Source organism: Fukomys damarensis, unplaced genomic scaffold (assembly GCF_012274545.1).
Source record: "Fukomys damarensis isolate Sample0158 unplaced genomic scaffold, DMR_v1.0_HiC HiC_scaffold_13, whole genome shotgun sequence".
NCBI classification, from domain to species: Eukaryota; Metazoa; Chordata; class Mammalia; order Rodentia; family Bathyergidae; genus Fukomys; species Fukomys damarensis.
The window spans coordinates 19,778,706-19,802,809 of NW_022900925.1; the positions used below are offsets into that span (position 1 = coordinate 19,778,706).

Sequence of the window (24,104 nt, forward strand, 5' to 3'; positions counted from 1 at the left end):
CTGTGTAGACAAGCTCTTTCAAAACACTTGGCTCTGGGTAAATATCAGATAGTGTAATATGTTTTAGGAAAGGGGATTTTGTTATTGAAAAGTTTGGGAGTTACTCAAATCAAGAAGTTATAGGCGGGCGTGGTGGCGAACGCCTGTAATCCCAGCACTTGGGAGGCTGAGGCAGGGAGATCACTGTGAGTTTCAGACCAGCCTGGGCTCCATAGTGAGTTCCAGGTCAGTCTCAACTACATAGTGAGACCCAGTCTCAAAAAACAAAAAACAAAAAAAAAGAGAGAGAGAGAGAAAAGAAGTTATAGAATCTCCGTAAAGCATTTGCCCAAGCAGCTTAGCATTGCTAAGGGAACATCAGGCAACCCAGCTTAGATGCTATAGCGCTGGTATAATTACTAAACCTAAAATAATAACTGCATGACTCGGTTCTTAAAAAGTTTTGGGAGATGATAAAAAGCCAACTCCTAAGCAGGAATTCTTGCTAGACCTGTTTATTTCAACACTCACATTGAAACCTTGATCCTCTGTGTGATTTATGAAAGGGGTCTAGGCTTAACAATTAATTATGCTCCATGTCTGTAGCTTTCCTTCCTTTTTTTCTTTTCACATTTTACTCTTCTGGCCTCAAAGCTAAGACAAAGGTTGGCTTGGGCTTTATCATTTCTTAGCTCTCAGCTGTATGACAGGAGGAACATGGAGGAAAACTATAGCTGTAACACAAAAATGCAATTTCCTTGTAATAGTGAAATGACTGGGCCCTGTATTAAGAGTAGGAGTGGGAATGACACTAGATAGTAAGCGCCAACATGGGCAGGAATGTTTTTCCTGTTTTGTTCCCTGGAAAGAGAGAGAAATTCCTATCATATAATAAGCACTCCATAAATAAAGGCATGAAGGGCTAGGGATTTAGCTCAGTGATTCCACCACTTGCCTCACAAGTGCATAGGGATTTGATCCCAGTACTTTAAAAAAAAAAAAAAATGCATGAAGGGCCAGGCATGTAGCTCAGTGGCTTTGTACCTGCCTGGTAAGCACAAGGCCCTGAGTTCGATAAAAAAAAAAATGCATGAAGGGCCAGGCATGTAGCTCAGTGGCTTTGTACCTGCCTGGTAAGCACAAGGCCCTGAGTTCGATCCCCAGTACCACCAAAAATAAAAATAAAAATAATAAATGTATGAAATAAGAAAAGGCACTCCCAAAATTTCTTTAGGTACAAGGAAGTCAGCAAGCTCTGGCAAATTATTAATCTTTCATTTAAGGCAAAGCTGGCATACAATTTTTCATCAGATACCTTTTTTTTGGGGGGGGGAGACAGGGTTTCGCTGTGTAGCCCAGACTGGCCTTGAACTCACACAGGAGTCTTCCTGCCTCAGCTTCCTGAGAGCTGGGATCATAGGAGTGCGCCACTATGCCCAGCTACTGATAGACAATTTGTAAATCAACCTAACAACAAATACTCTACTCCCCTCATTTTGAAATTTAAATCTTAATGCTTATACTGCTTTTAATTATTACAATGGAAAAAATATGTTACAATGGAAATGGCAAATCCTCCATTTCACTTCTGTACCTGTAATAGCTACCTAAGACTTAACTGTGTATATAGATACTATGTGGACTCTTCTCTTTTTAATTTTTTTGTTTGTTTATTTGTTTGTTGAGACAGGGTCTTGCTGTGTAGTTCAGGCTGGCCTTGAATTCACTATGTAACCTAGGCTGGCCTTGAACTTGCAGCGATCCTCCACTTCAACTTCCCAAGTGCTGGGTTTACAGGCATGCACCACCACCCCTGGCTTTGTTCAAACTCTTTTATTAACCCACCTAATGCATCACATAAATATGTGAAAATATCAATCCAAGAAGGAGCTCTTGAGGAGGTAAAAAGCACCTCCTAGGGGCTGTGGGTTTAGAGCAGTGATAGAGAGTTGTTAGCATATGTGAGGCCTGAGATACTATCCTCAACACCAAAAATATCATCTGCAGGAGAAACCCCAAGACAGCAAAGAAAACTGTGTAGTGCCCAATATGGGCAGAAAATATGTGCACTTGAGTCTGGAAGGATAGAATGCCCCTTCAGAATGCTCTATTTTAGTCTTATATTTTATCTTTAAAATTCACCGTACCAGATTAGTAAGATGTACTGAGTAGGAGGGATGTAAGGAAACCCAGATCATCTCTGGGTCTGGAGATGATCTATACTTGATCAGGGTGGATGGAACATGTGTGTATACATAGGTAAAAAGCTAGGGGGCTGAGGATTTAGCTCAGTGGTTCTGCCGCCTGCCTCAGAAGCACAAGGACCAGAGTTTGATCCCTGGTACCCCCCCAAAAAAGGGAGGCATTGAAGTATACATTTAAGATTTGTACACTTAGAAGTCGTACTTTAAGAAGGAAAGTTAATTTCCAAATTCTCTCTGAGAATATCATTCTCTTTAACAACTTCACTGATTATTTTTATGTGTGTATCAGGACAATTTTTTTTAACTTCTTAATTTTTATTAGTACGTTTGCAGTACATAATGACTACATTCCTGAAGGGGAATTGAGTTGGCACATATATATTAAACATCTTTATGATTTTTTTAAAAGATTCATTTTATTTATTATTATTATTGTTGTTGTTTGCTTTTTTGAGACAGGGTCTTGCTCTGTAGTTCAGGCTGAACTTGAACTCACTATGTAGCCCAGGTTGGCCTCAAACTCACAGAGATCCACCTGCCTCAGCCTCCTGAGTCCTGGGATTACAGACAGGTGTCACCACATCTGGCAAACATCTTAATTCTTTTTATTTCCCGTCCTCCTCTCCTCCATCCCCACCTCCAAGGATAGGATTATTACTACAGGGGCACCTCGGGTCACAAACAATTCATTCCACAATTCTGGAAAAGATGGGCCACATTTGTATTCATGTGGGGAAGATGGCCACAGTCTTGTTCTTTTTGGGGTTTTTTTGGGCAGGGAGTTGTACCGGGGATCGAACTCAGGTCCTTGTGCTTGGGAGGTAGGCGGCGGAACCACTGGTCTTTATTCTTTTTTTTTTTTTTCTTTATTCTTCATTCAATACAGAGTTCACAAATAAAAACAAAATTTTGCCAAGCGCTTCCATTTGCAAACAGGTACAGGTACCTCTGTACAAATGATCAGTCTTCTTCCTCTCTTAAAGAGTTCACATGAATTTTGCATTCAAGTACACAATATATTAGTTTTTGTTTTAATATACATTATTATGATTTTCCCCAGGTTGTCAAATAAGATTGATCCCACAAAGATGTATCCTCATCACCCAGGCTTAGAGAAACAGTTGGCCCCTATTTTAGTGCTGACGAGCCAATCTGGAAAACATAGCAAAGAGGACTCTCAGTTAGGGTCCTGAGACAATCTCTCAAGGAGCTGCCAGACGAACACTAACCAGATGTTTGCAAATCAAGTTAAAATTTCTATTCTTGCCTTCAAAGCACTTGAACATAAACTACAAAGTAAACTTGACCTTTTCCTTGGAATAGTCACAGTGTCACATCTGAAAGTTAAGTTCACAGCTATCCCTGTGGTTAAAAACAGCAGAGAAATAGTTGCCTATTTTACTACTACTACTATTATTATTATTTGATAAAGGGAAGTACCTAATTTCTGCAATAAGGAGAAATAAGGCACCTGGAATCCCATCCCCCTGTCTTGTTCGAAGTCCCTTGTCCAACTCTCCCACACAGAAAGCCCCAGTAGACTTCAAAGTCAGAACAGAAGTGATAGACACAGACTGGTCTTTGATGCCTAAGAACATCAGAGCCCCGAGTTTGATGAGAATGCAAAGCATCTGTACTTTACAAACCTTTCATGTTATCTCACGTTGCCAACCACAAAAGCTGAAAAGTTTGAGGTGACATTAAAATATTTGGAACCAGTAACTTTTCATTCCTTTTTCTATTATTTATAGCTTCTTTTACTTTGCAAACCGCACTGGATAGTAAATTACTTCTGGCACGCAGCCTTGTCAGCTTGCCAAATTTCAACTGGAGCAAGTTTTTACAGCCAGGCTAATAAGCCCTGAAAATTAGGAGGGAAGTATAATGGAAATAATGGCATGGTCTTTAACGGCAGGAGCCCAGAATGACAACGTGAGATTCTAATAGATTCTACTTTGTTTTAAAGTTTTCTTTATTCTCCTGAAATCTCTACATTTTTTAAAGTTCAATTCTAAATACACATAAATGGCAAGTCTCTTTTAATTGGTGAAAAGCAGTTTTGTGTTTTTCCCTGTGGCTTAAGCTTACTGCTTTTTGCAAACTCAAAAACAAAAACAAAGACAAAAAAAAAAAAAAAGAATATGGTAGCTTGGGTCTAACAATCTACTATTATAGCAAACTGACATCTTGAAAAAAACATGTTCTGAAATGATTGGCTTCCAGGATGGGGCCTGGTGATGGTCTGTGTATGAATACACTTCATCAAAGCCATAGCTGATTAGCTACATCAACTTTTTTGTTTCAGTTTACCCAAATCCAGAGAGAAATCCAGTTCCAGCTTGAGTAACTTTCAGATCTTTTTTGAATGAAACTTCCAAAAATTGAAAATGAATATCACATTTGATTTTTATCATTGAAAGAAACTTGGGAGGTAGTATCTCTTTCTCTAAACTTAACTCTGACATTTGTTCCTCTTTATAACTTACAAGTGTCAAGGTAAATTATTTTTCCCTGGTCTCATTCTGCCTTCCAATTAAACCTGGCCTGATTAGCTTTAGTATTACATGCTCAGGCCCAAATTGTTGAAACCAAGACAAGGTTTGGAGTTTTTATATATGTATGTGTGTATAACTATACTAAAATAATGTGGCCTTGCTCCAAAAATGTCAGCTTTTTTATAGTTTCCCAACCATTTCGTGCTATTTTGTACCTCTCTTAAAATGCACTATTCCTTGTTTCTGGAATGCCTTTTGCCCAATTATCCATTTGTCACATTTAGTTCATAAAAAACGAAATTAAAACTAAAATAGGAAGCTTGCTCTGAATATCCCATTATCCCACCACAACTACCAATTTATACTTAGATATATTTATATAAAGGGCTCAGTCTTTCAGTCGCTTTTTATTCCCTCTCACTAGCTCTCTAAATGATCTTGCTCAGGCCCATGACTTCAAATGTCACCTATATCATTGTGTCCAATTGAACTTTATGTGATGAGAGAAGTGTTCTGTATCTGCAGTGCTCCAGCTACATGTGTGTATTGAGTATTTTAAGTGTGGCTATAGCAAGTGAGAGACTGATTCTTTAAACCTTTGATAAAACAATGACTTTGTCTGCTGGCCTGTCCATCTGTCTGTTTCCTTACTGTGGGAGCCCGCTGGCATTTGACATTGGAAAAGTAACTTCTACCATTGAGGCATTGACACAATCTATGACTCTATTTGGCTTTTCTGAGATGAGGGTCTCAACTATGCAGATGAGATTGACCTGGAGCTCTCTGTAATCCAGGCTGAGCTCACTGTGTAATCCAGGCTGGGTTTATGGGATTACGGGCGTGCACCACCACGCCCGGCTCAAGGACTTTGTTAAATTTGACCTTTGATCTCCTCCCTAATATTGCTTGATGTTTCCTGTTGGCTTGCCTTTAAAAGGAGCTGTTTCTGTGTAATAAATCGGACCTCTTGTCTCCACACTATTGAGTGTGCTGTCCTTTCTCAATCCTCACTCCCCAACTCAGGTACGTTCGTGTTGTGATGGCCGGACCGCCACACTTACTTGGGACAGCATCTCATGATATAGTTCAGGCTGACCTTGAACTCACAATGCACCCCAGACTGGCCTTGAACTTGTGGCCAATCTTCCTGCCTCAGCTTCCTGAGTTCTGGGATCATAGGCATATGCCACCTTGCTTGGCAAGACATTGAAATCCCCCCCACTCGGTACCAGGATCAAACTCAGGACCTTGCTGAAAATTTTCTTTTAAGAGCAGGCGAAATGGCCAGGAGTGGTGGCGCACACTGGTAATCCCAGCACTCAGGAGGCTGAGGCAGGAGGATCACTGTGAGTTCGAGACCAGCCTGGGCTACATAGTGAGTTCCAGGTTAGTCTCAACTACATAGTGAGAACCTGTCTCAAAAAAAAAAAAAAAAAATTGGAGAAATGTATTGAGAGAAAGATAACTTCTGTCTAAGCGAGAGAGAAGGGGGACCAGAAAATGGGTTACCTGCAGACCCTGCTACCCAAAGGTGTTTTATGCCTCACAAAGTGAGGCAAATTCAGGGTGGGACAAAACTATAGTCAACTAGTAACATTGCAAGTATAGTTGCTTAAGTAATACCGATCCAATGAGAAATCACAAGGTGGACAAAACTATGATCAACCAATAATATTACAAGTATAATCACTTAGGTAATATTGATTAGATGGGGATGCAATGAGGAAGGAAGTCATGTAGTAAGCAAAGAAGAATTTTCAGTAAGGAAACTCTTTTCCTGGAAGGGATAGATAAGAGCTAGGTCCCCCACCCAGGTGACTGATTACCTACTTAGAATATCAATCATTGCTATTCATCCTTAGGTGAAGCACATGGATGTAGTAGTTTCTCTTCTTTTATTTATTTTTCTTTTGGTGGGGGTACCAGGGATTGAACTCAGGTCCTTGCGCTTGCAAGGCAGGCCACCGAACCGCTGAGCTAAATCCCCGGCCCTAGTTTCTCTTCTTTTAAAATGCTGGCCTTCGATGAATATGTCTTGATTGTCCTCCATGTTGGCTCCTCACAGGATGGCTCTGCCTAACTCTTCCCCACTCTGAAGAAGCACCCCTAACTGCCATGAGGGGGCAAAGATCGAAGACTGTTCTGGCTACTTCAGGCTGAAGAGGGTCATAGTTGTGATCCACAGTCAGAGTTACTCTGCAAAGGACCTATCTAAAGGCCCCTGATAGGCATCTTGGGTAGGCATCTAGCTTTGAGAATGGAGGAGACAAAGCAAAGAAACAGTTAAGAATACAGTTAAGAACCCAGTAGTTCTGCCACCTGCCTTGCAAGTGCAAGGTCCCAAGTTCTAGCCCCAGTACCAAGAAAGAGGAAAAAAAAAACAGAATACATGGGCCAAATAATATAATCAGCAGGAATGTTAAAAGAGGATAAGGAGACGGTACAGGGTACTTTAGAATCCAACATAGCATTAACATGTCATCTAATAGCTTTAGCAATATAAACCTATGATAGTATATTTTAGTAGTTATGAACTTTTTACAAGGTCAGTCTGGTGGATCCCAGTAAAAGTCGAGCACATTTGTCATTGGTTTCATTTGTATGGCTGCTTGGAGTTTGGCAGCCTCTAGGCAGGAATAAACAAAACTTTAATGAAGTTAGAGCATGTATACTCTAAGCATGAGCACACTAGAATGAAAGGGCAGATTGGGGAGAGAACCACACTTCAAAATTGGAATGGTGATTGTAAACTGCTGGCTCTTATATTCTTTCATTAATAGAGGTTATCTATAAATCTTTTACTTTGTTATGAATCTCTTAACAGTGGTCAGAAACTGCCAGAAGGGGTCAGTGATTAGAGGTCCTTTTCAAATCTAACTTTATTACTATGGCATTGTTTTTATTCCTCTTTTGGTTATTCTTTTTATTGTAGATAGGTAAGTTAATGAGATATCATGTGGGAAGTTAGACAGGGTCAGCCCTCGAGGAGCCAATAATGGAGGACAATCCAGAAACTTTCACTGAAAGCCAGCATTGTGAAAAAAGAGAAACTACCACCTGCATAACATGAATAGCAGTGATTGGTATTCTACAATTTTTTTTTTTTTTGGCTTTTTAAGACAGGGTCTCATATGTAGTTGAGACTGACCTGGAACTCACTATGTAGCCCAGGCTGGTCTCCAACTCACAGCGATCCTTCTGCCTCAGCTTCCTGAGATCTGGAATTACAAGGCATGTGCCACGACACCCAGCCAGTGATTGGTATTCTAAATAAGTATCACTCACCTGTGTGGGGGACCAAGATCTTCCAAGAAAGATCCCTGACCCACCCCTTACCACTGAAAATCCTTGCTCATTCCTTGTACGCTTGCTATGTGACTTGCTTCCCCATTGGATTTCCATTAAATCAATATTACCTAAGCAACTATACTTGTCATAATCTTATTGGTTGTTCATAGTTTTGTCCACCTTGTGATTTCTATTTGGATCAGCATTACCTAAGCAACTGTATTTGTAATCTTACTACTTGACTACAGTTTTGTCCCAACTTGAGCCCGCCTCATCTCTTGGCTTTATCCCATAAAACATTTTTGAGAAGTTGGGTGAGCAAGTAACCCACTTTCCAGTCCCCCTTCTGTCTCTCTTAGACAGATGCTTTCTTTCTCTCAATAAATTTTTCCTATTCTTAATTTCGGTTGTTCCTAGAATTCATTTTTCCATTTTAGAGAGCACAAACTTGCATTTCAGAGATCTAGCAGGTTTGGGAGTTGCATCTACTCTCCCTATGTCATTTTCTGCTGGATGTTTAAGACCCAGTTAAAGTGAGACCTGAAGACAATGAATTTTTAATATTATTTGATTAATTCAAATATCAAATGTTACACACATCTAGTGGCTGCTATGTTGGACTGCCCCAATCTAACCTGCAAATTTCATAGCAGCAGTCCACAACTGTTCCCTAAATTCCAGATTTATGCCAATAAACTCAACTGTGTACTCATCATCTCTACTTGGAGACCTTCTAGGCATTTCAAATTATTATATCTAGGTGGCTTAAGATTTATCTCAGTGATCGAGCACTTTCTAGGATGTACAAGGCCCTGCGCTCAATCCCCAGCACTGCAAAGCTACAACAAATTGGTACGTGTAAAACCAAGCTCCTGATGTTCTCACCCAAAAGCCTGCCCTAATATTCCCTTTTTTTTTTCCTTGGTAAGGGGGATAGAATGCAGGACCTTGCACTTGCAAGGCAGGCAAGGTGCCACTGAGCTACATTGCAGGCCCAATGTTCCCTAACTTGATTAATTAATGACAGGTCCATTTTTCTAACTTCTGCGGCCCAAAGCCTTGGAGTTACCAGTGACTCTACATCTAATTTATCAGCCACCGTCCTTGTTCTACAAAATATGACTTCTCTTCATCACTACCACTACTATCACCCTAATCCAAGCCACCATAAATTTTACCCAGATTTATTGCATTGGTCTTCAACACATCCTTCTGCTTGTATGCCAGTCCCTCACATCTGTTCCTAACACAGCAGCCACCTATTTTGTTGGAATATAAACCAGAGACCACATCACTCCCTTGCTTAAAGTGCTGCAATGTTTCCTTTTTTTCTTTTCTTTTCCAATCCTACTCCCACTGAGGATCCAACCCAGGAGGATTCTACCCTGAGATTCATCCCTTGCTCATTATTTGAAACAAAGTCTTGCTAAGTGGCTCAGGTTGACCTTGAACTCTAGATCTTATTACCTCAGTTTCCAGAGTAACTGGGATTACAGTCATGTGACACCATGCCTGGCTCACATGGTGGTTTCTTGACTCAATTACAGCAAAAACTAAAATACTGTCATCTGTACCCAATTTCTTATATGATCTGGTGCTCTACTTCTTTCTCTCCTCTCTGGCCTATTCCTACTCCCATTCCTAGTTTGCTGCTCTCAGGAACCGTCACCTCTTTAGTAAACCTTCAGCAGGACCATTTAGGGCCTTGCCCCTGGCTATGCTCTGCCTGGAATTCTTCTCCCCAGACTAATTTTCCCCCCTACACCTCTCTCTCCCTCTCTTATCCTTCAGATCCTTCTCAAATGTCTTGAGACGCTTTTCCTATTTAAAATTGAAGCCCTTTCCTGCAACATTCCTCTATATTCTTTATTTCCCGGGCTTGGGATTTAGCTCATGGTTCCGCTGCCTGCCTTGCCAGCACAAGGTTCCAAGTTTGATACCTGGTACCAAAAAAAAAAAAAAAAAAAAAAAAAAAAAACCACACACACACACACACACACACACACACACACACACACAAAACAAGTTCTAAGGTGGGACACGAAAGCATCTATTCTTTTTGTTTTGTTTTGATACCAGGAAATTGGAAATTGGGCTCTTGCGCTTGTGATGCAGGCAGTGGAACTACTGAGCCAAACCCCTGGCCCTAACGTGTCTTCCTGCGTATCACTGAAAAAGATCCAACATAGTGTACTAGGTAATTATTGTTTGTCTATCTTCACACATACTTAATACATAAGCTCCATGGAGCTGAAACTGTTTGCTGTTCAAACAAGTTAGCTGTATAGTAAGTACTTATTACAAATTTGTTGAGTGAACCAATGGATATTTGTATATACTACTTAGTTTGTACTGTAATTATTTAACTTATTTATTTATTGGTTTTGGTTTTGGTTTTGGTTTTGTGTGTGTGTGTGTGTGTGTGTGTGTGTGTGTGGTACCAGGGATTGGGGATTGAACTCAGGACCTTGAGCTTGTGAGGCAGGAACAGCACCACTGAGCTAAATCCCCAGTCCACGGTCTTTGGTTTTTTTAAACCAGATTCTCACTATGTCATTCAGGCTAGCCTTGAATTTACTATGTAGTCCAGGCTGGCCTTGAACTCCTGGCAGTGATCCTGCCCTGGCCTCCCAACTGCTGAGATTACGGGCAGGCACCACCATGCCCAGCTTTTGTTGCAATTTATTTCTTCAGTCTGTATGTCTACCCTTCATGATACTGTGACTTTCATGAACGAATAGTTTGGGGTATTGTTTTGTTTTTGTTATTGTCATTGTTGTTTTGTTTTGTTCTGTTTTTTGGTTGGTGGTTGATTTGTGAGGTTTTCTGCTTTTTGTTTTGTGGTTTGTTTGAGGTTTTTTTTGGTTATCTTTGAATAGTATTAGAAAACAGGTAGATATTCAGTAAATAGTCTCTACAACTATGTTATGCATATTAACTGCTAGGAGTTACTAACAATGTTTAGTATGTCCAAAATCCTTTCTAAAGGAAACTGATATACCCACAGCTACTTTTTTCTTACCACTTGACTCTGGGCATTTTGCCATTACTCATCAGATCTAAAGTAAACTCTTAACTAAGGGCAACCAATCCACTGACTGGCCAAAAACCTATACTGTATCCTGGCAGGGAAAGGTAAATTGAATAATATAACTCCCTCTCTCTGTCTCTCTCTGTCTCTCTCTGTCTCTCTGTGTGTGTGTGTGTGTGCGTGCACGCGCGCGTGCATGTGTGTTTGTAGTAATCTGAATTAAGAGGTAGAAAAAAAAAGAAGTAGAAGTAGCACACCCATTATCCTAGTACTGGGGAAACTCAGGCAATAGAATCACAAGTTCAAGTCCTACCTAAAGAAATTAACAAGACCTTGTCTCAAAAGGGCTTGGAGGATGTACCTGGGGCTGTAGTTCACTGCAAAGGCCCTGGATTCGGGGTGGCGGGGCAGAAAGAGGAGAAGGAAGAAGAGGAGGAGAAAGAAGAGAAGGTGGAGAGAAGGGACCGAGGGAGGGAGGAAGACGAGAGGGAAGAGGAAGGGGAGTGGGGGAGGGGAGAAAGAAGTACAAACAGGGCTGTGTGGTAGAGAACTTGCCTAACATGCATGAGGACCTCGGTTGGATTTCTAGCACTGAAAAAAAAAAATATTTTAAGTAGAAAGAGAGCTACATAATGGGGGTGTATGACTTAAAGCCAAGGAGAATCTGTGACTTAGGTGATTGACAAAGCAAAGTTGATTCTGTTTTTCTTGTGATAGAGGTCTTACTATGTTGCCCAGGTTGGCTTTGAACTCCAAGGCATGAGAACCTTCTGCCTTAGTCTCCCAGTGGCTAGGACTATAGGTACATCATCATACCTGGCTGAGGAGGCAAAAACTACAAGTACAGGTTACTAGGAAATACAGGGTACTAGGAAGTACAGGGTCTGGGATGCAGCTCAGTGTCACCACATCTGCCTGGCAAGCTCAAGGTCCTGAGTTTGATTTCCAGTACCTGCCCCCCCAAAAAAAGAAAAAGAAAAAAATAAACTATGACATACAGAAAGGATTTAAGGAGTAAGAGAGTAGGAGGACATAGTCCCTGAGAGAAAACTGAGTCAATGAATGACATTAATAAGAGCCCCCGGGAAGTGCGGTTTTCAGACACATTCCAGAATCAGTCATGTTTTTTGTTTGTTTGTTTGCTTGTTTTTTTGTTTTGGAGTACTGGGAATCAAACTTGGGTCCTTGTGCTTGTGAGGCAGGCAGCAGAACCACTGAGCTAACTCCCTGGCCCCAGTTAGGTTTTTCAAAAGCATCATAATTGTACTATTTAGATCAAGATGCCTGGGAAAGCAAATGCTTCCAAGAAAAAGTCTCAATAATTAAAAAAAAAAGTCAAAAAGAAAAATTGATGATGAAATGGAGTTGTCAGAGGAAGAGGTTAAAAGCACAATAAAAAGAAGTAAAAATCATCTAAAGCACATGTCTTCTGAAGGACAAACAAATCCTATTAATCTAAAGCAGATAAAGATAGCATCCAACAAGAGAAAAACCTGGCAGCTTCTTTCAAAGAGTGTGAGGGAGCATTTGCAAATGATGATGGAAGCAGTAATAATAGCAATTTTGAGTAATAATATTAAAGAAAAAGAATAAATTTGGTATCATCTCAACTGTCTGAAGAAAAGGTTGCTACAACTGTGTGAAACCCTGAAAGCCCCTCCCCAAAGCTGAAATATTTAACTAACGTGACAAGTCTACTGAAAGTGGAAAGAGCTCAAGACAGAGATAATGAGGAAGGTCTGGCATGATTGCAGGAAGAAGTAGATAAAATAGTACAGACTACAGAATCAGAGACTGGGAATATCGAGTCTAAAAACTAAAACTGAAACTTTGGCACATGAGATAGAGGGAGAGGAGGAAAAGGCAACAGAGATGTTTCAACTGGATAGACGTAGCGTACTTTCTCTCCCAGGGCTTTCTCAACACAGTCTGAAAGCACCCACGCTGCAGAAAGAAGTTTTGATGCTCTAATTCCAAATCAGAATGTTCTTCTCAAGGACTTGGAAGTTCTTCATAATTCATCCCAGGTGAAGAATATGTCAGTGTTCATCGAAGTAGCCTGTAAGAACTAAATGCCCTTAGAGAATTTTTTTACATCATTTCCTATTCATTTAATGTTTATAAATTTGTAACACTGTTAACCTACGATGTTACAGAGGCTGAGGCTTCTGCAGGATGTATTATCCTTTAATATGCACTTTTAAATGGGCCTCTGTAGGCCTACTGTTAGCATCTACTATAGTCCTGAAAACCATTTTTAGCTGTTGTAAAATCTAGAAAATCAATATTTATATTGGTGTACTGCAGTTATTTACCTAAAACATAAGGCAGGAATACCTAAGATAGCTAGTTTGTGACGGCTACTTGGAGCTCACCTGTTGTTGGCACAGAGCAGTTGTGATGCTGGGACATTGTATGTGCGAAGTGCCTCTGTGTAGAGCTTACAGAATAAAAACATGAGTGTTTTCTGTCACTCATTCTGTAGCTGAGAGCTTGCACTGAAAAATCCCCAAGTGCCTCTACCCTTACCTAACTCCCTGATCTTGTTCAATAAAGTTTTCCAGATTCCTTCAACTTTGAAGTTGGCATTAAGTTTTTATTTCATTTGTTTTAAGTATTTATTTTCTACTGTCATCAAAGCATACTCTTAAGAAAATTATTACAAAGGAATCTAAGTACATTATTTTCTTAAAACCAACCAAAAAACTTTTTTGAGAAAGCTCAGTGCATGAGAACCAGCCACCAAAGGTAGAAGGTTCTGAGAAATCAAAGAAGGCAGACAGTTGGGCTTGGTGGTGCATGCCTGTAATCCCAGCGCTTGGGAGGCTGAGGCAGGAGAATCTCTGTAAATTCAAGACCATCCTGGACTATCTAGTGAGTTCAAGGCCAGCCTGAACTACATAAAAAGACCCTGTCTCAACAAAACAAAACAAAAGGAAGACAAATTTGGGATTACAAAAATGTTTTCAGCAGTAAAATAGGTAGATTCTTGTACCCCAGATTTCAGCAGCAGGAAAAAGGGGATTATATGCTAAACCAGACAAACGTAGCCCATAGCCAATTAGAATGTATGGTAGCCGGGGATTTAGCTCAGTAGTTTCCGATGCCTGCCTCACAGGTGCAAGGACCAGAGTTTGATCCCCGGTACAAAAAAAAAGAATGTATGATAATAAGATTTTATATATAAATACATTATTATATAAAACCATTTATATCTATAAAATAAAATAGTTGAAATTTATTTTTGTGTCTAAAAAAAAGAAAGCACTCTGGAGTGAGAATCCACAAGCTCATACAGTTGAGGTCCCCTTTTGAGCTGTTAGGAATTGAAGTCTCCTAATAATGTTCTGTGCCCCCTTGTTCTCTATGTCAGTGCCAAACTAACAGTCCCTCAAGGGAGCATCCCTGTTCTTTAAGACACTCAAACCCAAACTAAAATAACATTCTTGGTTTATATACTTGTAGTTGCTGCATATGGACGAGTGAGGGTATTTCATTTTCATATTTTCTGCCAAATGATACATCTGAGATATCCTTCAAAGCCTAAAGCGAATGACCCATGGAGCTCTAAATATTTATTAGGAAGCACAAGGGAGAAATGTTCTCTTTGGAATCATTTGGTTTCTCTTAAGGTCACACTCATAATGGCAAGGAAGAATCCCTTTACAACGAGAATGTACCTCGCTTTAAATAAATTTGAAACTCTGGATTTACAGCAAAAGATTACTATTTTGTCACTTTGAACAACTGTTCATTTATTTATATTAGTACAAAACTAATATACTGTTAGAAATTCAAATATCACATTATTTTAAATAGTGAAGATTTATTAACCACAAGACAGTCACAAACCCAATTCCCCTGCTAAATTTCAGTGAATACTACTGGCTTAAGTAAACATTAAGTACCTAAGAAAAGAGGCTTTCTGCTTCAAAGACTTGGTCACAACCTTTCTCTTTTTCCTTCTCCATTAGTAGCCCTCCCCTATGGGTCCACACAGCTGCCACCACAGCCAACAAGCCAGCTATTTCATAATGTATTCACGACTGTGCTTGAGAAGCAGTGGGGCATACAGTTAAGACCACCAGTTTTATTTTGAGTACTGTTGGGCAGTATCTACCAACATTTGAAATATGCATGCCTTAAAGCCCAACAATCCCAGCATCTACAAATCTGCCTATAGAAATGCTGACAAAAGTGCACAAACATGGTCACTGAAGTAGTGTTTGTCACAGCAAAAAAAAAACAAAACCAAAAACCTGGAAAGTTCTGAGATTCTCTATTAGGAAAGTAGTTAAATAAATTGCAGTACTCCATACAGTGATGTACTATGCAACTATTAAAGAGTGTGAGGAGTGTGTAGGTATAATGGATGGAAATAGGCCTACTATACATTATTAAATTTTAAAAAGGCAAGTTGTAGAACAATATATTGTACAACCAACTTTAGGTGTATGTGTGTGTAAGCATAATAAAGCCTGGAGGATTGTTCAGTATCATTTACCTCTGGAAAGTGATACTAGGAATAATTGAGCAATATCACAAAGGCATACTATTTTTGTAATTTCTTTTTAAGTAAACCAGTTTTATAGAGACAAGACAAAAATGAAAGAACAGGCTTTAGAGTCAAATTCCAGTTCAAATCTCAGCTCCATCATCTTTTCAGGGTTAGTTAGGGCGTCAAGATGAAAAGTGACGTTACCCGAACTTCTGACTGACACTTCACTGCAAGCGACCTCAGCTTTTCTTTTAGATGTTGTTACTTTCAAACACCAAAGAAGATTCTGCCTTGAGGGACCTGTGATCCATTTGTTATGTGAGGAACACTTTTTGTAAGATGAAATAAGTTGAAATGAATAAGATGGAACAAGTTTTATAATAAATACAGCATCTTCTCTTTGCAGAATTCGTTCCTCTTTTGTCTCTCATCTCACCCCAAGCCTCCACAACCTGGGTGCTGTCCAGGTACAAATTAACATATAAAAAGGCTTCAAGTTGTTCACACGAGCAGCTCTATTTATTGCTCTCTCCTTTACAGCCCGGGTCTGCTCAAAACCCCACATTCAAAGTGGATCGCATCCACTCTAGCCCTTCAGCACGCAGGTATTGTGGGCAAGAGGCCGCTTTTGGCGGCAAACTCCCTTATTCATTTAAAATAACTTCACTCATAGGGTTCACTGGACAATTAGTTCGCCGGTCACAGGCTCTGACAAAGCACTTTGCCTACCTTGTCACTAACGCCTAAGTAGCTTTTTGGGTGAGTGCTACGACCCTCACTGAGTAGAAAAGCAAACTGGGTTCCAAAGCTTGAAGTGATCTAAGATCACGGAGCTAGTTAAGAGGGCTGCTTGTGGGAAATCAAGGGTTTCGCGTAATTTGAGGTCACTAGCGGTTCTTTAAAATTGTTTGTTTGTTTGTTTTTGTTACATTAACTTTTAAAGCCAGAGTACCCTGAGCTCCTAAAGAAAAACTATTCCTCTCCCTACGCCCCCAATTCCCTCTCGCCCATGTAACTTTTCAAGGCAACCGCGTGGAACTTTTGCAGCGGTTTCTGCTAGTTGTCGGCCACATTTCTAGATACTTCTCAGAACCGACGTGTTGGGCCAATTTAATTACGATGTGAACTGAACGCCACTCCGCTGTTAGCTCTCTCTCCTACCCTTTGCATTAGCTCCCAGCTCACCCTACCTACTCAGGTTGAAAGCTCTGTGGGGGTCCCCTCCTTTGGGGTGCAGAACGGGCCTTTGCTCAAGCTGATTCACACGCACAGCTGTGCTGCTGGGTCCAACTGGCCAGCGCTGAGTGACCCCCAGGCCCCGGGACCCCTGCACCGGGCTGAGCCGCCTGCTTCCTGCCTGCCGGCCGCGGTTGCCAGGCCTCACTCCTGACTCTTAGAGGGTCACCGGCCAGGGTCGGGGCTGAGAGCGAGGATCAGGGGCCGAGGGAGGCCGGGAACTAGCGCAGAAGGCCGGTCCTGGCGTAGCCTGGCGGAAATAGCACAGCAACGGAAACAATCAACAGAAGGACAACCTATAGGAGAAAATATTGGACATAGGATATATTGCAAACTAACAGACACTGGATTAATATTTAGTCGGCTCCGGCAGCTCCAGCCCGGCAGGACAGTCCTACCTTTAACCGCGCTGGAGTCGGACTCTCCCGGCCTCAGGCTCCCTGTGCGAGGCAGGCCTGGGTCGCGCGTGGGGCGTGGGTTGGGCATCAGGGCTTCGGAGTTCCCAGCTCACGCCTCGCGGTGGCCAGAGGCTGCACCCCACCCCGGCCTTCCCTCTCTAAACGGACTAGGGGAATCACAACCTCAGCACAGTGCTCCAAAGAAACCTGCCCTCCCTTTTCCCTCCAGATTTCTCTCTATCCTTTGGCAGTCTGAAGAGCGTCTAAGACGTGAGGAGAAATTTCTTTATCTTGATGGAGGTGAGGGGAGTCTTTCCCACTAAGTGTGGTATCCTCTTACTGGTCTCTCACCAACTCTTTCCCCTTCTCTACACACACACACACACACACACACACACGCACGCGCGCACACACACACTCATCTCCCATTCTCCCCAAACTGCCGGTACAACTGTGGTTTAAGTAAAATTTTAATTTATATGATTATGAGTTTGAAAATACGTCTCATGGTGGGTCTCTGTGTATACTGTGATTAGATTTTCTCCCTTGTCAGATCTTTTCTTTCCTTTATGGTTAATTATTGTCTCGATTTTTTTTTTTTTTTCTTTGTTAACCTATGATGAATACATCATTAATTTTTGCCCAAAAGGCTCTACCATGATTATATATTTCCAATCATTTAAATTATCAGTTAATGCATGTATTTTGGTTTTTCTTGGAAATATCCTGCCCATCGAAATCTTAAATGTTGCTGACTAACCAACAGGACAGCTGTGGTTCTGGGTTTCCCCTCATCATCAGCCTGGAAGTTTGCTTTACTTCTTGTGAATCACCTGTGTCCTGAACTTCATGTATGATTTTTCTTCCTCGTTTTGATAGAACATATAGTTCAGTAGTTTTCTGAAAAAGGTACAAGAAGGTAAAATATCACTAGGTTCTCTTAGGTCATTGAAAAGAAAGTTTTATACTTTATCTGTTTCTTTAATAAGAGAATCTTTTATGTCTATGTCTTGTACTTTGAGTAGACTTTGAAAATAATGATAGCACATTAGCTATTCTTATTCTTATTATTTTGTTATGAAATTTTGTTTTATTTTCACATAAAATAAAAAGAAGATAAAATATCTTTACTCAGTCTCAGTTGATTAATGTGGTAATTTGTCTGGGTATATAATTCTAAGAACTTATTTTTCCTAAGTTGAAAGTTAACTAAATTAACTACAAGTTGTCTTATAGTTTCCAGTGTTAATTGTTGAGAAGTCTAATGAAATTCTTATTTTTATACATATCTTATTTCTATACATGTACTATATCTTTGTGAATAACCCTATTTTTATTACTCTTTCTGAAGTTCTCAGAATCTTCTATCTCTGATATTTTGCTTTTTTAATTTTTTTGTTTTTGTTTTGTTTCTTGAGACAGGGACTTGCTATGTAGTTCAGGCTGGCTTTGAACTCATTATGTAGCCCAGGCTGGCCTTGAACTCATGGTGATCCTCCTGCCTCAGCCTCCCAAGTGCTGGGATCACAGGCATGTGTGATCATGCCCACTAATCACTGACATTTTCAAAATGCGCAATGATATGCTTTGATGAGCATCTTTTCATTCACTGTCTTTGATAGTCAAGCCACTCTTTCCTTCTTTCTTCCACCCTTCCACCTCTTGCTTTTAGTTCTGGAAAGTTTCTTCCATTGCCCCGCTCCCTTTGTATTAATCATTAGATCTCCCACCTACATACAGACATATACTCCACCCAACTTCACTCCATTTATCTTTTCTTTTTTTTTTTTCCGAATTCTGTTATTTGTATATTGGAATCTCTAAATAATTCAAATCTTCTCCTTTTTTCTCATGCTTTTCATCTCTTTTTTTTTACTATCTACAAATTTCCCAATTCTAATTTCCAAACCTCTCCTTTCCATTTTGACATCTTACAATGGTGCACTAGTAAGTCTCTAGCACAACCTCTCTGAAAAGGGGGGAACCTTGACTTACAGCCTATTTCCATGGTGTAAATATTTCCATCATGCATGATTTCAAGCTACCAAGATTGTATCAAGTATAAGAGATGCATAATAGCAAATCATATTACCATAAAGAGACAATAAACATCTCAACAGGATAGATAATATTAAAAATTTAAGAAAATAATTTAGATCAGGTGTGGTAGGGCCGGGAATTTGGCTCAGTGGCTCCGCCACCTGCCTAGGTCAGGTGTGGTGGTGCAAGCCTGTAACCCCAGCACTTGGGAAGCTGAGGCAAGAGGATCTTTGTGAGTTCAAGGCCAGCCTTGGCTACATAGTGAATTCAAGACCAGCCTTAACTACACAACAAGACCCTATCTAAAAAAATCCCCCCCAAAAAAAAGAGAAAAAAAGAAAAGAATTTGCAAGTGACAAATTTTGAGTATTTGATATAATTTAATTATAATCTTATATAGAGTCTAATTTTTAAAATTTTTTTTTCAGTACCGGGGATTGAACTCGGGTCCTTGCACTTGTGAAGCAGGTGGAAACACTGAGTCAAATCTCTGGCCCCTAGAGTCTAATTTTAATAAATTTTTTTGTTTGTTTTGGTACTGGGGATCAAACTTGGGACACTTGTGAGGCAGGTGGTAGAACCACTGAGCTAAATCCCTGTCCCCTTTAATGATTTTTTAAAACAACTGTCTCACAAAACTCCTAAAAACTCAACAATTGGCATCTGCAATCCGATATGAGTCAGTTCCTGCAAATTATTGCTGAAAATAATCATGGTTTCTAGCATAATAAAATTATATTAGAGTACCTTCCAAAAGCAGTTCTGGTCATATCACTCCCCTGTGTCACTCTTTATTGCTTCTCTGCCTACTGAAACACTCAGTGGCTAAAGCTTAATACATATTCCACCTTATTTGTCCATCAACAAATATTGATTAGGTATCTGCTATAGCTACTCTAAAGCAAGATGTTTAAGATACAAGGATGAATAATATACATTTTCTTTCTGAGAGGCACAATGTAATAAGGAAACCAAAATTCAAATACGATAAACATGTAGAAAAAATATGCACAAAGTACTAGTACTAGTATAGGAATGCCTAGCAAATAATTAATTCAGCCCGGGCAAATCTGTTAAGGAAAATTTAGCATGTGTTTCCCTGTCCCCGCCACTCACTGCTATACAGGCTGGCTCCAAACTCCTGGGCTAAAGTGATCCTCCCACTTCAGCCCCTGTGTACTGGGATTACTGGCACATGCCACCATGCCTAGCTTAAAATACTTAAAATTGGTAACTGAGCCAGAAGAATCCATATAAAGCATACGGTTTTGTGGAATTAGTAAGCATTTTATCAGAGGATCACAAAGATTTTCTAGCTCAAAATACTTAAGGCTATAATCCCATTCCAAATCGAGAATAATTGATCTATTAGAATGTTCTAATGCTATGAAGAATTGGGCCAGAAAAATAGAAGTGAATTTTTAAAGACTATATAGATGGTCTCTGACCTAGGATGACAGAACCTTGGTGTTTGGTTCCTACTTCTGTGTCTTCTAAATATTTTAAGTATTTTCCTAGAGGCAACCTCTGAATTCCATCAAGCAGCATCTGAAGCAACTTTATGTTGATATGTTCATTACTGAATTCCTATTCTAGAATCTAAATCAGCTCTAAAGGTGTACAGATGAATTAGACACAACTTTCACTAGCTAATCCGAGAGACAAGCACATACACTATGAGTGATTCATTCTACTTGGGAAGATTGCAAGGTACTTTCCTTTCAGAGACGGTATCTGAGTTCAACTGATGAGGGAATCGGATTAATGCATTCCAAGGTTAGAATAAAGTACAGAAAATGTTCATGGGATAATGCTGAAACTGGTATGAGTGGAGCGTGGTAAATATGGCCAGGAATAGAAGGAGATAGAGACAGGAAGCACTCTGATTTTACAAGGCCTTAATCGGCAAAATTAGGGTTATGTATTAACTTTCCCAAAGGCCCAACAGAAGAATTTTGGGTTTTTTTTTGGGGGGGATTGTTTGTTTTGGATTTTTTGTTTGTTTGTTTTGTTTTGTTTTTTATCGTAGTGATACTTAGCTACATCTCTGGCACTTTTAACATTTTTATTCTAGGTCACTAAATTGCTGAGGCTGTGTTCCAACTCGCAATCCTCCTGCCTGAGCTTCCTAGAGTGCTGGGATTACAGACATACACCACTACACCTGGCTTTTCACAAGATTCTTTGTAGCAAGAGTGAGTAATTTGGGCTCTTGAGAAAGTCTTCAAGACTATCTTTCCAAGCTATTTGTTATATGCCATACTTCTGTTTCTAAAAAACTCTTGAATTTATAGTGTCAGGAAACATTTATTCCAGAGTATAACAAGTTTCCTGATTCTGTTTGTGGGTTTTATGGTGAATTCATTCTCTCTCTTCACAGTATACTCTGTTTTCTTTTCCATTGTTCAGATACTTTACTAAAGTTTAGAGACTTCTGAGAAGTGAAAAGTAGCTTCCGATGGGGAAAAACCTAATTTATTTATTTATTTTTAACCTTATTGAGTTTATTGGAAAAAAAAAACTACAGATTGAGAGCATACACTGCATAATTGAAATCCTAAAAATATAATTTATATTATAATTTTTCAATAGCTATTATAGATATGAAACCTGTGATGTGAAAGTCTTTATTCTAGAAGGTGAGCTCTGGCATTAAACGGGCATAATTGACAAGCAGATCATCAATTCATCTTCTACACTCATTGCCTTCTCTCATCAATGGTTAGTGGCAAGAGCAATGTGCAGCAAGCACCACATTTTTTTTTTCAGGAGGAAACATTTGTTTCAGCTCACAGTTTCTAGAGGTTTCAGTCCACAATTGGCTGGTTCCAAAGCAGGGTGGCATGGCAGAGGGATATACGAGAGGATAAACAGTCCATGGCAAAGCAGGCAGAAGGCAGCAAACAGCAGGCAGCGAACATCACCATTTTTTATCCTCCGGAGTCTGGTGGTTGTCTCTCCTCTCTAACATATCAAGGTGCCCAGGAAATAGAAAGTTAATTCTTTCAATGTAGTGGCACTTGTTAAACACATGAATAATTATATTAACAGCACCCACTGGAGTAAGTACTGCAGACATAGATTGGAAAAAGTGATAAGATAAATATCATTTAAAAATGGGGCTAGGACCAGGGATTTAGCTCAGTGGTTCCACCGCCTGCCTCAAAACCACGAGGACCCAAGTTCAATCCCAGGTACCAAAATAAATAAACAAATGAATAAATAATAAAAAATAAATCAAAATAAATGGGGCTGGAGGGGCCAGGGATCTAGCTCAGTGGTTCCACCACTTACCTCACAAGCACAAGGACCCAAGTTCAATCCCCAGCACCACCCCCCAAAATGGGGCTGGGGATGTAGCTCAGTGGCACCACACCTGCCTGGCAAGCGTAAGGTCCTGAGTTTGATTCCTGGTACCAGAAAAAAATACATTATTAAAAATAAAGGGCCAGTAGATTAGAGTCAGATCCATTAGTATAAATGCATGTTTAGCTTGATATAGGGATGGGTAGATACAGAAATAATTTTAGACTTGTGTGCATGTGTGGGTTAGTATTTATACATATTTCCTATATGCACTGACAGGGCCTGGAAGCAATGACACCTAGAAACAATGAGCCCATCCAGCACCTACACCTTGGTTTCTAACACCATTCTCCACTTAAAGGAGCCAGAAATTCTCAGAGAAATGCTGAAACAGAATTTACAAGATGGGGCTGACACATCTTGTATTACTAAATTAAGGAGGTACCAAAAATCAACAATGGGTGACCATAGAAAATGGTAATATACTATCGCTGTTTTGAACATTATATAATACAAACATGTATTGGAATGTCACATGGATTTATGTGTCAATTAAACAACTATAGCATGTAATCCCAGCACTCAGGAGACTGAGGCAGGAGACAGGAGGATTGCTGTGAGCTCAAGGCCAGCCTGGGCTACATAGCAAGACCCTGCCTCAAAATAAACAAACAACAAACTACAATAATGAACATAATGAGCTGGGCGTGGTGGCACATGCCTGTAATCCCAGCACTTGGGAGGCTGAGGCAGGAGGATTGCTGTGAGTTCGAGACCAGCCTGGGCTACATAGTGAGTTCCAGGTCAGTCTTAACTACACAATGAGACCCTGTCTCAAAACAAAAATCAAACAAACAAAAAAACAAAATAAACATAATGATAGGACACGTCAAAGGAACACAGGAACCAACTGAAAGATCTCCCAATAGCCAAAGCAGAAACTGATAACAATATATAGAAGAGAGTCTATTATCTTTTTTGTTGTTTTGTTTTGTTTTTTGTGGGTTTTTTTTTTCTCACTATGTAGCCCAGGCTGGTCTCAAACTCACAGCAATCCCCCTGCCTCAGCCTCCCAGAGTGCTGGGATTACAGGCGTGAGCCACCATGCCCAGCCTGTTTTTATGTTTTTTGAGACAAAGTCTCACTATGCAGTTCAGGCTGTCCTTGAACTCACTATGTAGGGCCAGTCTGGCCTGAAAACAGCCATCTTCTGCTTCATGCTCCTGAGTGCTGGTACTGCAGTTGTGTGCCACCAGACCCAGAGAGTCTGTCTCTTCATACAGCCACTGATAAAGAGCTTTATTTTAGTTGCAAAACTATAGGTAACTTTTTTGGCTTTCCAAACATAAAATAATAATATCAAATATGATTTTCCAAATGAGATATGACTCACCTTCAAGTTTCAGGGATTCTGTTATGTCAAAAATCTCTCTTCTATGCCCTCAGAAGGCTGAGGCAGGAGGATTTTCATGAGTAAAGGCCAGCCTGGGCTACATAGTGAGTTCAAGGCCAGCCTAAAGTCCATGATGAAGCCCTGTCTAAAGAAGAAGAAGGAGGAGGAGGAGGAGGAAGAGAGAAGAAAGGAAGAAGAAGAAGAAGAAGAAGAAGAAGAGGAGGAGGAGGAGGAGG

The 24,104-nt window shown here is 40.2% G+C and overlaps 1 pseudogene; it reads left to right on the forward strand.

The window, feature by feature from the left end:
- Window positions 1-12,277: 12,277 nt before the first annotated feature.
- On the forward strand, window positions 12,278-13,069 carry LOC104875057 (annotated as a pseudogene).
- Window positions 13,070-24,104: the final 11,035 nt, after the last annotated feature.